This window comes from Chrysemys picta, chromosome 4 (genome assembly GCF_011386835.1).
Source record: "Chrysemys picta bellii isolate R12L10 chromosome 4, ASM1138683v2, whole genome shotgun sequence".
Classification (NCBI taxonomy): Eukaryota; Metazoa; Chordata; order Testudines; family Emydidae; genus Chrysemys; species Chrysemys picta.
The window spans coordinates 31933023-31947535 of record NC_088794.1 but is presented as its reverse complement, the minus strand read 5'-3'; the positions used below and the strand labels follow the sequence as shown (position 1 = coordinate 31947535).

General features: G+C 44.4%; 1 protein-coding gene across 4 annotated transcripts in view; it reads right to left on the bottom strand.

The window, feature by feature from the left end:
• The window catches only part of HRAS (HRas proto-oncogene, GTPase), a 77805-nt gene that overhangs the window by 38161 nt on the left and 25131 nt on the right, over positions 1–14513 (bottom strand). Inside the window, exon 2 of one of the 4 annotated variants that reach the window (XM_005279861.5) lies at positions 709–778. The exons of the other annotated variants lie outside the window; for them this stretch is intronic. The gene's annotated coding sequence lies outside the window, so the exon portion shown is untranslated. The remainder of the gene's footprint in view (positions 1–708; positions 779–14513) is intronic. 4 annotated transcript variants of the gene reach the window in all.

The following is a 14513-nucleotide window of genomic DNA, read 5'->3' as shown; positions in this document are numbered from 1 at the left end:
AGATTAGAAGGAACATAGGCACTGGCCACAAATTTCCTCCAGTTACCCCTGTATTGAGCACATTATGCTGTAGTCAAGTACAAGTTATCTCCCAGACAGGCATCCAGTCTCCATGGAAAAGACTTTCATCTGTGTTCTCTTCATTCAAACTTGTAAATAAGAGCTGGTCAGAAAATGAAAAATTAGTTTAATGAAAAACATCTCAGCCATTCTGATTGAGACACATCTTAAATGGAACCTTTTTTAAATGTTTGAAATTTGTATTTGAAAACGTTATCCAAAATGTTATTGACACTGGGTTTTTGCAACCAAACAGTTTGGGTAACCATTTTAGTAGCGCTTTTTTTTTTTTTTAATTACTTTTTTTTGTGAAACACCATAAAAATGTTTTGTTTTTCCATGAAAAATTTAGATTAAAAAAATGGATCAAGAGGCCACTTTTTGATGGAAATTTTTTTATTCCAAACATTTTGACCAGATCTACCCCTAAGGAACAAACCAACTCATGTAGCATGTATCACATCACTCTGTTCCCAACATGACAGAAAGGTCCACACAACTAACTACAGGGATGGAGCTTGGGGAAGGAAGAAGAAGGGGATGGTTGGTCAGGAACAAAGCAAAAGCATTTCAGGCGAGTGTCTCAGCACACCGCTTTCCAGCAGTGTGAAGATGGTTTCATCCCCCAACCTCCAATGTGCCACTCACCCTGTTGATGGCCACTCTGGCCCTGTAGAAAGTGGTGGACCCCTCGTTGTCGGGGATGGCTCAATTCCCCCTGAGAAAGAACACAGAGAAGGAGTGAGAGAAGACAATGAAGTCTGGTTTTGTGGAGAGGGTACCACTAAGAACATAAGAGCAACCATACTGGGTCAGACCAAAGGTCCATCTAGCCCAGTATCTTGTCTTCCGACAGTGGCCAATGCCAGGTGCTTCAGAGGGAATGAACAGAACAGGTAATCATCAAGTGATCCATTCCTTGTCGCTCATTCCCAGCTTCTGGCAAACATTCTCTTAACACAATTTATAATTAGGCTTGGCAGCATTCAATTTTTACTTTTTTAAATAATTTTCATGGATAATTTCAATGTTTATTTTTAAGATTTTATATTTTTATCGATTTTAAATTTTCAGAGTTATGGGAAATATGGGGGCGGGGGGTCAATTATTTAGTGATCGACGCTGAGATTCAAAAAGTTAAAACATTATAAATCGTTACAACACAAATTGTCAACATCATGTGTCAAAATATACAAAATAAATACCCTTAAAGCAACAAATACCTGTTTTTACTATCCATTCGCTTGTCCGTTTGTAATCAGCCTAATTCAAAAGTCTAAATCACTGGATTTTGACTAATAAGTTCTCCAGCAGCATTGTCCTTATTTTGCTTATCGGTGGAAATATTTGTTGATTTGGTTTGGTTGGATATCGACGTTTACCGACATATACCAATAAAAAAAACTAATCCTTCCAAGCCTACTTATCATTATTAATTATTTGTATTATAGCTGCTTCTAGAAGCCCCAACTGAGAAGGCGGCCCAACTGTGCAAGGCACCACACGCAGTCCATACTTTGAAGAGCTTACAGGCTAAACAGACTAGACAAAGGATGGGAAGGGAAAGAGATAAGGAGATGAAGTGACTTGCCAATCAAGGTCATACAGCAGGTCAGGTGCCAGAGCTGGAACTAGTGTTTTAAGTCCCATATCCAGAGGGCCACACTGCCTCTCAAAATTGGGTAACACTGTTTGTGCCCACATCTGGTTACTTGCAACCCCTGCTATAAGGGTGTTATAGAAGCTCAGATACTACAGTGATGAGGGCCATACAAATCCCTAGAGATAGTAGAGTACCATTGGCGTAAAGTGGAAGAAGTGCAATTGGGATTGCTGGCTGTGGCAGTCTGTGGGAGGAGTTACTGGGAAGTAAATTGTGTCTCTCTCAACAATACTGGGTCTTGCACTTTCTTTTACACCAGAGTGGCCTAGTGGATAGGGCACTGGAGTAGGATTCGTGAGACCTGGAAATACCCTTAGGTACACTAGGCTTCTCTCTCTGGAGACCACAGTTCCAGTTCTGGGTTTGGCCACAAGAGGAAATGAGTCGGGACCAGAGGGGTCTCATCTCAATCTCTAATGGGTCATCTAAGAAAAAAATAGCACCACAGCAGCCTCTCCAGTCAAGAGAGGCCCTGGACTGAGACAACCGCGGCTGGAGATGCGCTGTCAGAGCTGATGGTGGGAGAGGCAGGGGATATGAGGGAGCGCCACAGGTCAGGATTACGATGCAGATTTATGCGTTGGCAGCAGGGCAATAGGGGAAACCAGGAACGAGTGCACTGGCAGAGATGCGAGGGGGCAGCTCTCATATTGTGCGTCAAATTCTAGGCGCTTTCATAGACTTTTTTTTTTAAATAAGTCGTCTAACTGACACGATCAAATCCCTTCCACACTATCACCATGCTCACTTAGCAACTCGAAGCCAAGTAGGTGGATCTGTCTGTTTTTATTTAGTCGCTGGTGTACATCCTTGGTTATGGGCTCAACAGGGATGCGAGGGAGGATGGAAGTATTGCAGGAGTGATTTAGAGCAGCAAACAACAAAATCTCCCTTGCAGCCCCAGTGTGCTCAAAGGCTTGGGAAAATGCAAATGAAAAGCAAGCGAACCATGGTGCCCCATCTCAGGACACTGAGGAAGGATGGGCAGCTGGGAGAGGAGATAAAGACAAGCAGTCAGGCACCTGCCGCTGGGATCCCCCCTTTCCCTCCCTCCTTCCCATTGGGGTACGTTATTAACACAGGGACACAAGGATCCCCCAGCTGAATGATTCTGCTGCAGCTAGCAAGCATGAATATGCATCAGTTACTATGTAGCGGCTGATCCCATGCCCACTGCTGATTTACAGGCCAAGTGGGATTGCTAAACAAATCCCTTTTTCACCCCCCACATGCTCATGCTGGCCTCTTTGCCCTGCACTGACAGGTGCTGTGAATTAACGCGGAACGCCGGGATTGGGATGGGAAGAGAAGACAGCTACTCCATCACTAAGTGCAAAGCAGGGAAAGAGATGGGCGAGGAGCTGTCTGGAACAGCCCAGGGATGCACTGAAGGGTCTCCTTCCTGTGTAATGCTGCACAGAGTAGGAGAGACGGGGCAGAGTGCCTGGAAGGGACATCAGAGTCCACAGGCTCCAGGGCTCCCAGTCACCTCTACAGTGTTAGTGTTGGTGAAAGGTGCCAGACTGACATCCCTGAGTCTTCTGTCTGGCTATGTCAAAACAGGCACAGCAGCAGCATAAGCTCCTCCCCACGGCCACGCCTGCCAGCAGCAACACCGGGCTGGGGGGACCACTACTAGAGGTCAGGAGGCAATTAAATCTCCATGCTCATGCAGCTCAAAGCACTGCCCAGGGAGCCAATTAATGCTAATTCGTCCTGGACGGATACCACTGACTCAGTGTGTGTGCACTGCTGAGAGGCCACCCCCAGCAAGCGATTGATCGAAAGGGGAAGGAAGGGTGGGTTTAAGGTTAAGGCACAAGACTGGAAGTCAGGAGACTCCCAAGTTCTGTTCCCAGATATACCGCAGCCTCACTTTGTAGTCCTGGGTAAATCAAACAACTGGATTTTTGGAGGCCCTCAGTGTTGGTCTAAGTACATGCTCACGGAAGCAGGGTGGATAAAAATCAATTAATAAATAAAAAAAATCTGTTTTCATTTAAATCAGTCTTTTTATAAATTAATCTATTTAATTTATTATTTAAATTTGAAATTGTGGCAACCTATGTTAAGGCCTAAACTTACTATCATCCATTCAAATCATTTCAATTAAATTAAGACAAATATTCAAGCAGTACATGTTTGCTACCAAAGTTTTAAAGAAATTCAAAATAGCAAACTGGTGGAAGTCACTGGCTAAGCACCTGAAACCTGAGATTGCAGAAGTGCTAAACCAGCTTTTGACAGAGGTAGCCTCTTCCGCAGGTACAGAGAGAATATTTTCTTCATTTCAGTTGATGAAACTAGTGCAGTTCAATGACTAGTTCATAGGACAGACTGATTTAAATCATAATTTAAACCAAACGGAAAGCCTCAATTTAAATCACTGATTTTAAATCAATTTTTCCATTTGTACTTCAGTTATTGTCTTTAAAAAAGGTGTACTCTCAATAGCAGATATAACCATTGAATCATGTTGATTTACAACTCAATAGAACCTTTATACTAAATTTGGTACATCTTTTTGCCACCTCGGAGGGGACACTATAACTATACACATTTATTGACGCAATTATATAGCTTAAAGTTTTGATTCTTATTAACTGTACATTTTTAGTAAGTCAGAAAATGGTGAGTGATATATTGCTTATTGACTAGATAATTAACTTAATAGGGTCTTTTTTATGACTTGCAGTCATAGCAGGTTTTTTCCCCCTCCAGTTCCCAGGTGTTGAAATCAACACTAGAGGCTGCCCGCTGATGAACGTTGTCCCTTTTTCCTCACTTTGATACCAGCATTGCTCCTTTCTGGTTGCACACAGTTCACTAAATACAGAGAATATTTTTGTTTAATAGGTCAGTTTTAAATACAAAACATGGTTGGATAATTTTTTCCTTTATAGATCCAGCACATTTAAGGTAGATTTATTTAACTAATAAAAAACAATTTTAAAATGCTGATTTTTGAAGTTTAAAACTGAATTCCAATATCCATCAAAATATGATGTAATAATGGCACCTTGCTCTTAGAGTGCACTTTTCAGCCATAGATCTCAAAGCACTTTACAAAGGAAATCAGTATAATTATCTCCAAATGCAGCTTGGACACAAATCACAAATAAAAAGATAACTTATTAAATACGAAATGCATCATTCACCATTATCTAACATAATAAAAATTAAAAAGAATCTGAATAAAATTATCTTAAACTAGATAATTGCTTAAATAAATGTGTATAGATATAGTACAGAGGTTCTCAAACTGTGGTCCATAGACCACCAGTGGTCCGCAAACTCCATTCAGGTGGTCTGCAGACAGCTCCCTCTAAGGTGCACACCTGGGCGGCTGCACACAAGAGAATGAAGGGCCACCCACCTAATTAGTGGAGCCGTACAGGCGTGGCTCCACTAATTAGGTGCCAGGCCCTTGAGAAGACGCACATGTAAGGTGAGGTGGTGGCCTTGGGGGAAATAAAGGGTAGGTGGGAGGGAGCAGTGGGGTGAGAAGAGGGGGTGAGTGGAATTTGGGACATGCAGGGCTGCGGCGGCCAGAGAAAGAGGTGACTTTCCCCAGCTCCAGGGCTGCGGCTGCCGGAGAGAGACAGCCCTCCTTCCCAGCCTCAGCTCTGTGGGTGCTGTGGCGAGGGAGAGACCCCCCCCTTTCTCAGCCCCAGCTCGGGGGCTGCTGTGGCAGGGGAGAGAGGGCACATCCATCACATTAGAAAGGTAAGACTACTGATATTAAAATATGAGTTGCGTGCTTTTATTTGTAGAACAAAAAAAACATTAATTATTATTAAGTTTGTTTTTTATATAGTGCTTTTATCCAAAGCACTTTACAATAGTTAGCTAATGGCACAAACAACATTTGGAAAGAGCATTAAGCGGTCCACCGAGACTCAGCAATTTTCAAATGGTTCGTGAAAAAAAAAGTTTGAGAACCATTGATATAGTGTATTCCCTCCAGCTTAGCAAAAAGTATCACCAAATTACACCTACCATTGAGAATCAACCTCTCTTAATAAAATAACTAAAAAGTAAAAAAAAAGTACAAACAAGAAGATTAAAATCAATTATTTAAATCGAGGTTTCCTGCTTGTTGATTTAAATCTCCAATTTAAAAATCTATCCACGCTGCACTGAAGTCAATGAGAGCTTTACCATGGATTTAGGTGAGAGCAGAGTTAGGCCAACGCAGAATGCTTTTGAAAATCTCACCCCATAACCTCTCTTTCTGTTTCCCCATCTGTAAAATAGCCAACCACACGGGTCTTGTGAGGCTCAATTAACATCTGCTGAGTTCTTCAAGATATTCGAATATAAGGTGCTACAGAAGCATAAAGTATTCTTACTTCTACTACTGTGGAGCTTGTTCTGGGATTGAAATGGTGCTTGGACAGAGCAAAGAATCCGTCTCTCATTACCAGGCTAGCTTGCCCTCTTCCCTTTAGTTCACCTTCAGAATTTGCAGCAGACCTGAACCACTGTCAGTGCGGCTGCCTGCTCCTAGACTTACAGAAATCTGCTGGCACTGAAACGGGATGGATATTCCGCTTGGTTTTGGAATGACGGGCATGGGGACACTTCATGATGATTCCAATTTAAGTGGTCCGATTTCTGCTCTCTACATCATCAGGTGTAGTGACATCAACATAACAAGACGACCCAGACACCTTCATTTGTTCATGATTTGTGTTACTGTAGCATCTCCATCGAGACTGAAATCCCATTGTGGTAGACACCACGTACACAAAGGGATAGTCTCCACCCCAAAGAGCTTATAAATGGACAAAGGTATTATCCCCATTTTATAGATGGGGACTGACTGAGGTACAGAGAGACTTGTCCAAGTTCGCAAAGGAAGCCTATGGCAGAACTGGGGATTTCTGATTACCCAAGCCCTGGTTTTAACCACAAGACTGACCTCCTTGTCAATTGCTCTGATCAGTTATACAGGAGACAAGAGCATTGCAAGAAAGAGGATCATTCTATTACCCCAGCCAGTCTCCAGCATCTGCCTATAAATCTGCATGGTCAGCAAAGATAGGTTTCCCCCCACCCACAGCCTCCTGAGGAACATGCTGCAGCGATGACATGCAGGGTTTGGCCAGGCTCACCAGCCAGCACATGCAGAGATGGATCAAAGCTGAACAGAACACACAGAAAGCAAGGCCCCAGACCTGCAGGGAACGAGGCGCTACCTCATAAAAAATTAGCCGTTTTAAGTTTTAATTAAAAAAACTGGAAAGGGGGGAGCAAAGGGAAAAATGAAGAAATAGGTGGCATGGCATCCTGCCATTCTGGTGACAGGGCCTATGTAAGTCAAGTCTTTTCTAGAGTAAAATATCTGGAGAGTTCAAACAAAGCAGTGAACCTGCTGCTTGATTCCCCTGGGGAGACCTGTACATCTAGTCTAGTGCACTTTAGGCAACTATGCTCACCCATTAAATATAAGCCCACCTATTCTATCCTCACCATCAATCCCAATATCAAATCTGTGGACATGGACAAGGGAAGACACAAAAAGGAAAGGGGGCTCAAGTCCACTGGCAGCAGGACTGAAATTAAACCCTTCGTGCTCATCTGTAGGCACATTTATAAAAGTGAATGTAATACACACTATTAGATAAACTACAGAACACAGCAGACTGATCCTTAGACACTTCACATGATACAGGTCATGAGACAATGGCGTAATTTGAAATAACACATTCCATGAAAGCACTCTCTGACCAGTATATGCAAGATTCATGCATGGCACGTGCTTACATGCAACAAAGTTCGAGGCAAAACAGGAAAATGAGATTCAAGGCCAGTCTAAAGGCAACCTCTTATCCTAAGACAAGACATCTTTCACCTCTGCTCCTAGCTCTCCTACCCAAAAAGCCATTGATGTGCTAACAGACGTATATACAGAATGTGTAAGCAATATGTATTTTTAAACTCCCACCTACCAGCTTAACAGACTGCTAGTATAGTGTTTGGGGATGGTTACTGTAGAATATTTTTAAAATTAAAGAGAGGACTTTGCTCACAGATGCTTAATCTGTGATTATTAGTATTTGTATTACAGTAGCACCTAGAGACGCCACTTGAAATCAGGGCCCTGTTGTGCCAGGTGCTGTACAAACCCATTATAACACAGTCTCTACCCTGAAGAGCTTACAACCCAAATAGACAAGACAGACAAAGGGAAAATGGTGGCAGAGCGGCTAAGTGACTTGCCCAAGGTCATAGAGTAGCTCAGTGGCAGAGCCACAGATAGAACCCGCACTTCCCTGACTCCTAGTCCAGCACCACCACTGCCTCAACAAAGCTTACTTGATTTGGTAAGAGTTGAGACAGACTCATCCCCTATCTCTCAGTACCTAGCAGCCCAAAGCAGGGCTTTTATTTCAGCTTTGCTCAGAGTTTGCTTTAGAAAAGGATTCTCATTGGGGACATTTTACTGATCCACGTCTTTCAGCTTCTGGTCCAATTTCTGAAATCCTACTCTATATCTCTCACTCCTCCTCTTCTTTTCGCCACATAGGCTTCTCTCTCACATTTGGTCTCCCCTTTTCCACCACCTGCTCCACTACTGGGAAGAGCAGAAGTTACCTATGGATACAAACTTCTCCATTTCCTGCATGGCAGCCCCTTCCCTGCAGGGCCGCTCAGGGGAGGATACAATCCCTAGCAAACAAACAGGAATTAGCAATGGCCTTTCCAAGTGGTCAGCACTGCCTGAAGCAATTCAGTCCCCCCAGGCTAGAGCTATTATCAGCCATTCCAGTAGAAGGATGCAGGCACTGCCAAAAGGAACAGGAAGAGGAAACAGGGTCAGAGTTGCACTCAAGATAAGGCTTCTGGGGTGACCTTCGGAGTCCAGTTCACTTACAACAGCTGATCTCATCCGGTTCCCTTTTGACCTGTACAGACCAAAGGCATCATTCTGAGAGGAGCCTGAATTTCAGCCTCTAAACGATGAACTCCTTGGAGAGGAGGAAAGTCCTGTGCAGCTATTTGGGGGAAGCCACAGCACAGAGAAGACCTGAAGCGCTAGTAAGTGCTCCTCCTAAAGCCTATTGGTGCCAAGTCAAAACATGTCTCCCAGATAACTAAATTCTGCAGACAACCTATAAACTGGCTTCCTGCCCCCATCCTCCTCACACCCACCCCCGCGGGAAACTTTACGAGCCACTTTACAATACATTCACGCACACTGCATATGGTCCCAATTTACAGAGTACCAGATCATAGAGATCCAGGGTTGCAGGCTTCCCGTGGAATGTCTGGTTCGTGAACGGTTTCCCCTTCAGCAGCGATGCTTGATCCAGGAGCCTGCCATCCCATAGCCATACACAGGCAGGTCACCCAGAGAAATTAAGAGCAATCCCACTCTAACTGTACCCCATTTCAACCATCAACCCTATGGGATCCAGTCAGCCCCAGTGCTACATGCATCTCCAGCATGAGTTGAGCCAATACCCACTTTTCCAGGAAAGGAATTAAATATCTCAGCCAACCTGGAAGCAAGAAAATGGAGGGGAGTGGTTGCTAACCAGAGAGAGATTGTTGTTCACTTATTAAGCAAAATGAGAGAGAAATTAATAGAGATCATAAAATATTTGGCAGAATATTCCTCTTAATTGTGTTAGTACAGGCAAGATGCAATGCCAGAGGACTACGGTAGTGATGTGTAGGAATGCTGTCAAATTTTACACACACACACACACACACACACACACACACACACACACACACCTTGTACTGATATTCCACCATTTTACATCATCAGATTATTAAAAATACAGAAGGAATTTTCAAACTCTAATATACTTTTCACTACTATGGTTTGTTTGTGGGGAGTGGGGAGGAGGTAATGGCAGTTCACTCAGCTCCCAACTCAGATACTTTCTCTAGGGTAACTGGTTAAGAGCACAGGCACTGTCATACGGAATCAGTCCTTTGGATCACTTACCTCAATATCCTGTGCCAGTATTGGCTACTCTGAGGAAGGAGCAACAAACCTGCAGTATAACTGGCCTACTGGGGGTTCAGGAAAAACTTCCCCATTAGTTAGAAGTTGACTTGTGCATGAAGCAGGAGCATCTGTACCCCTTCTGAACCCAGGGTTGTTATTATTTAGTAGTAGAGCCTAGCAACCCCAGTCACGGACCAGTAGCTCACTGCACAAATGCAGAATAAAGACATTGCCCCTGTCCCAAAGAGCTCACAAATTAAGTTCTTACTACGGATGTTCTTAGGTCCATAAAATTTTCAAATCTTTTTCCACAGTCCTGCTAAGCTCTGTGGTGTCAATGACATCTTGTGGCAATGAGTTCCACTGTTTAATTGTATAGTGGGCAGAAACTATTTCCTTTTTCTGGTTTTATATTTGCTACCTTTGGGTTTCTTTCAATGTCTTTGCATCTCTCAGTTTCACCTTCTGGCTTCCATATTATCATGATATGGAAAGCTAGAAAAGTGTCTTCGGTATCTTTTGAAAAATCCCAGCGTCTGCTGTTATTTACTAAAGATGAGAAAATGAATATAAAATTGAGAGGCAGCCTAGTCTAGCAGATAGGACTCTGGAAGACCTGAGTCCTTATCGCAGCTCTGCTACTGACCTGCTGTGGGAACTTGGGCACCCTCTGAGCCTCAGTTTTCCCTTCCATCTTTTTGCTGTCTTGACTCTTTAGCCTGTAAAATCTTCAAGGCAAGGATGTCTCAATCTATTTGTACAGTGCCCCGCACAATGAAGCCTTATTTTAGGACAAGGCCCCTAGATGCTACAGTAATACAAATAATAAATAACAAAATGAAACTGTAAGAATGTCTCTTAAAACCTCCTGTAGCATAAAGGCTGACTAATGCTCTGAATTAAAATATGCTAGGCCAGATTCTCAGCTACTGTAAATTAGCTGAGGATGTATCCCTTTCAGTCAATCTTCTTCCTTTGGCAGGTTTTACATTGCCAAATCTCACCTGACACTTGCAAGTTTACTTCTGACTTTTAAACTCATGTGTCGGGCTGCAGCCTCTCCCTTCCTTTGCGAATTTTAAAACCTGGTGCCTTCTTCATAATAAACATGCAGAAGGGTTTAAGACTGTCAGATGGCGCAAGCCTAAAATTCTAGGTTTGGTTTTGTGGTTAATGTTTTTATGAAGCCAAATATTATTAATAGAAATGTTTTTATGGATCTTAAAAAGTACAGGAATAAATTCAGTGAACACAGCTTTGTTTCCACATAAGCAGTGCGTGCATCCCCAAACATTGCAGTACTGTGCTACAGCCCAAGCCTGAACGACTACCCTGCGATTTTATAGCCCTACACCCCATGAGCCTGAGTCAGATGACATGGGCTGTTTACCTGCAGTGTAGATGTACCCTCTGAGGACAAACCTGGATACTTTTTAGCCTACAATTATGATTGCTACCATGTTAAATGGGACAGTCAACTCAAAATAATAAACAAGCATCTTCATCTGTGTTACTAAACACCTTCGATTATTGAGATGGTATTAATATTTGAAATCCAGTTTGCTTGTCACTCTATTTACTATCAACATCGCACTCCTCTTGGAGAAGGAGGGGGGAATCAATGAGGCCAGCCTCTCTCCCACAAATTCTCAGTGCTACGATGTCTGGATTTCAAACACTGCAAGGAAAAGTGCATTTAGTTGGAAGCAACTGTTTTCACTGGATTTTTTAATTGTGGAAACTTTTCTACGGATCTTACGCTATATATAACATTCCCCCCCACCAATACAAAGTTTTGGCCAAACTTAAGTTGCTGCAATAACTGTTTATTGCAGGGGTGGGCAAACTATGGCCCTGCCTGCGAGCTCCAGCCGGGGGGCCAGGTTGGGGGCCGCACCACACAGCTCCTGGAAGCCCTGCCATGGCCCCGCTCCGAGGGTCGCGGGCCGCTCCACGCCTAAGAGCCGGAGAAGGGACATGCCACTGCTTCTGGGAGCCACTTGAGGTAAGCGCCGCTCGAAGCCTGCACCCCTGAGCCTCTCCCCATGTCCCATACCCCTACCTCAATCCTGATCCCCCTTCTGCTTTTCAAACCCCTCGATCCCAGCAGAGCACCCTCCTGCACCCCAAACCTCTCATCCCCAGCCCCACCCCTTCCCGCACCCCTGCCCCAGCCCTGATCCCCCTCCCGCCCTCTAAACCCCTCGGTCCCAGCTCAGAGCACCCTCCTACACTCCTAACTCCTCATTCCCAGCCTCACCCCAGAGCCCTCACCCACTCAGGCACCCCAACCCCAATTTTATGAGCATTCATGGCCCGCCATACAACTTCTATTCCCCAATGTGGCCCTCAGGCCAAAAACTTTGCCCACCCCTGGTTTATCGGGAAGCACCCTCAAGTTAATGTACTGAAATATTCCATGATCAGCTATTAGAACGAATTCATTTAGTATTTATTTAAATGAGGCAAGGCTACCTGCAGCTTCTAGGGAGGCAGATAACTGTACACAGACAGCATCCTTGAGCTCTGCTCTGCTGAGACGGCTTCATTTCAGAAAAGGGCGTAGCCTGCGACACAGAATAGGATGCATCAAAGGGTAACGGCCTCCTGCTGCTGCAAAGAAGCTGCCTTATTTGATGGTTTATCATAACAAGAACAATATTTACAATATCAACCAGCTCTTTGGTGCCTCCTCACACCTCACCCTTTAAATAAAATAAAAATGACAATACTATTTCAAGCAGAGCTTTCAATAACCTGGAAAGAGAGAGATTCCACGAAGTGCACTTGGGACTTGGTTAACTGCCAATCTAGTTAACATGAAAGGCACTGGGAGACATGATGGTGGAGGACTGTACAAAATCATAAAGTGAGATAAAATGGGTTAGGGTGCTTTAAAAATAAAGCTCTATGCTATGTCCAGGGTGAACAAGGCTCAGATAGCACAGACCTGCATTTTTATTTCCAAATCAGCAGGCACTGATCCTGCAACAACATTCTGCTACAATAACTTTACTTCTGTTACACCAGTGATTCTCAACCAGGGGTATGCAGAGGTCTTCCCGGGGGCACATCAACTCATCCAGATATTTGCCTAGTTTTACAACAGACTACAAAAAAAAAAAAAAAAAAAAAAAAGCACTAGCAATGTCAATACAAAGTAAAATTTTATATGGACAATGACTTGTTTATACTGCTCTATAGACTATACTCTGAAATGTAAGTACAATATTTATATTCCAATTGATTTATTTTATAATTCTATGGTAAAAATGAGAAAATCAGTAATTTTTGAAAAACAACAAGGAGTCTGGTGGCACCTTAAAGACTAACAGATTTATTTGGGCATAAGCTTTCGTGGGTAAAAACCTCACTTCTTCAGATGTATAGAGTGAAAGTTACAGACGCAGGCATTATCTACGGACACATGGAGAGCAGGCAGTTACTTCGCAAGTCTTTAAGGTGCCACCAGACTCCTTGTTGTTTTTGTAGATACAGACTAACACAGCTACCCCCTGATACTTAGCAATTTTTCAGTGACAGTGTGCTGTGACACTTTTGTATTTGTGTGTCTGATTTTGTAAGCAAGTAGTTTTTAAATGAGGTGAAACTTGGGGTACGCAAGACAAATCAGACTCCTGAAAGGGGTACAGTAGTCTGGAAAGGTTGAGAACCACTGTGTTACACTATCTTCCTGATGACATTTGGTGTAAAGGAGTGAGACAGCTCACTCCTTTACTACTAGACCTGTTGCACTTTGAGTGGTTTAGGGACCTCTTGGTCTGCTAGCCACACACCAGTAAATGAACTTGCTAGTAGGATTGGCTGGCATAGACTCCACATGGCAGATCTTATAGAAAGAGCAATTGTAAGTGCTATGTATATTAAATGGCTTCCCATCCACAACCACTAGACTAGAGGAAAAAAGCTCCCTGAATCGCTCTATGAGGGTTAACTTGTAGCAACAAGTTGCTCCCAATCACAGCATGCCTGGTTCAAAATAGCAAAGTGATGAGGAACACCAGTGGCACAATGGTAACAAAAGCACACGATGTGTTTTAAGTAAACATGAGAGAGAGAACAAACACCTGCCTTTAAACAATTAAAGTTAAAATCCACCTACACCTCGGGGATAAGAGGAGTTGTGCGAGACAAAATATCAACCAAAAGCCTCCTAAAGCAAGAACCTCTCCCTGGGATCTACAGCAGAGGTGGGCAAACTACGGCCCGCAGGCCACATCCAGCCCGTGGGACCATCCTGCCTGGCCCTTAAGCTCCCAGCCGGGGAGGTTAGCCCCCCTTCCCTCCCCCGCAGCCTCAGCTCGCTGTGCCACCAGCGCTCTGGGTGGCGGGGCTGCGAGCTCCTGCCAGGCAGCGCGGCGGCGTGGCTGGCTCCAGGCGGGCGGCGCAGCTGCCAGTCCTGGTGCTCTGAGTGGCATGGTGGGGGGGGGGGTTGGATAAGGAGCAGAGAGTCCCGGGGGGCAGTCAGGGGACAGGGGGCGGTTGGACAGGCGTGGGAGTCCCAGGGGACCTGTCAGGAGGCAGGGGTGTGGATAGGAATTGGGGCAGTCAGGGGACAAGGAGCAGGGGGGGGGTTGGATGGGTCACGGGTTCTGAGGGGGGCAGTTGGGGGGCGGGAAGTGGGAGGGGGCAGGGACCAGGCTGTTTGGGGAGGCACAGCCTTCCCTACCCAGCCCTCCATACAGTTTTGGAACCCTGATGTGGCCCTCAGGCCAAAAAGTTTGCCTACCCCTGATCTACAGAGATTCAGTTCAGACTCTGACACTGATTCAGTCTATCACCTTGGACAAGTCACTTAAGCTT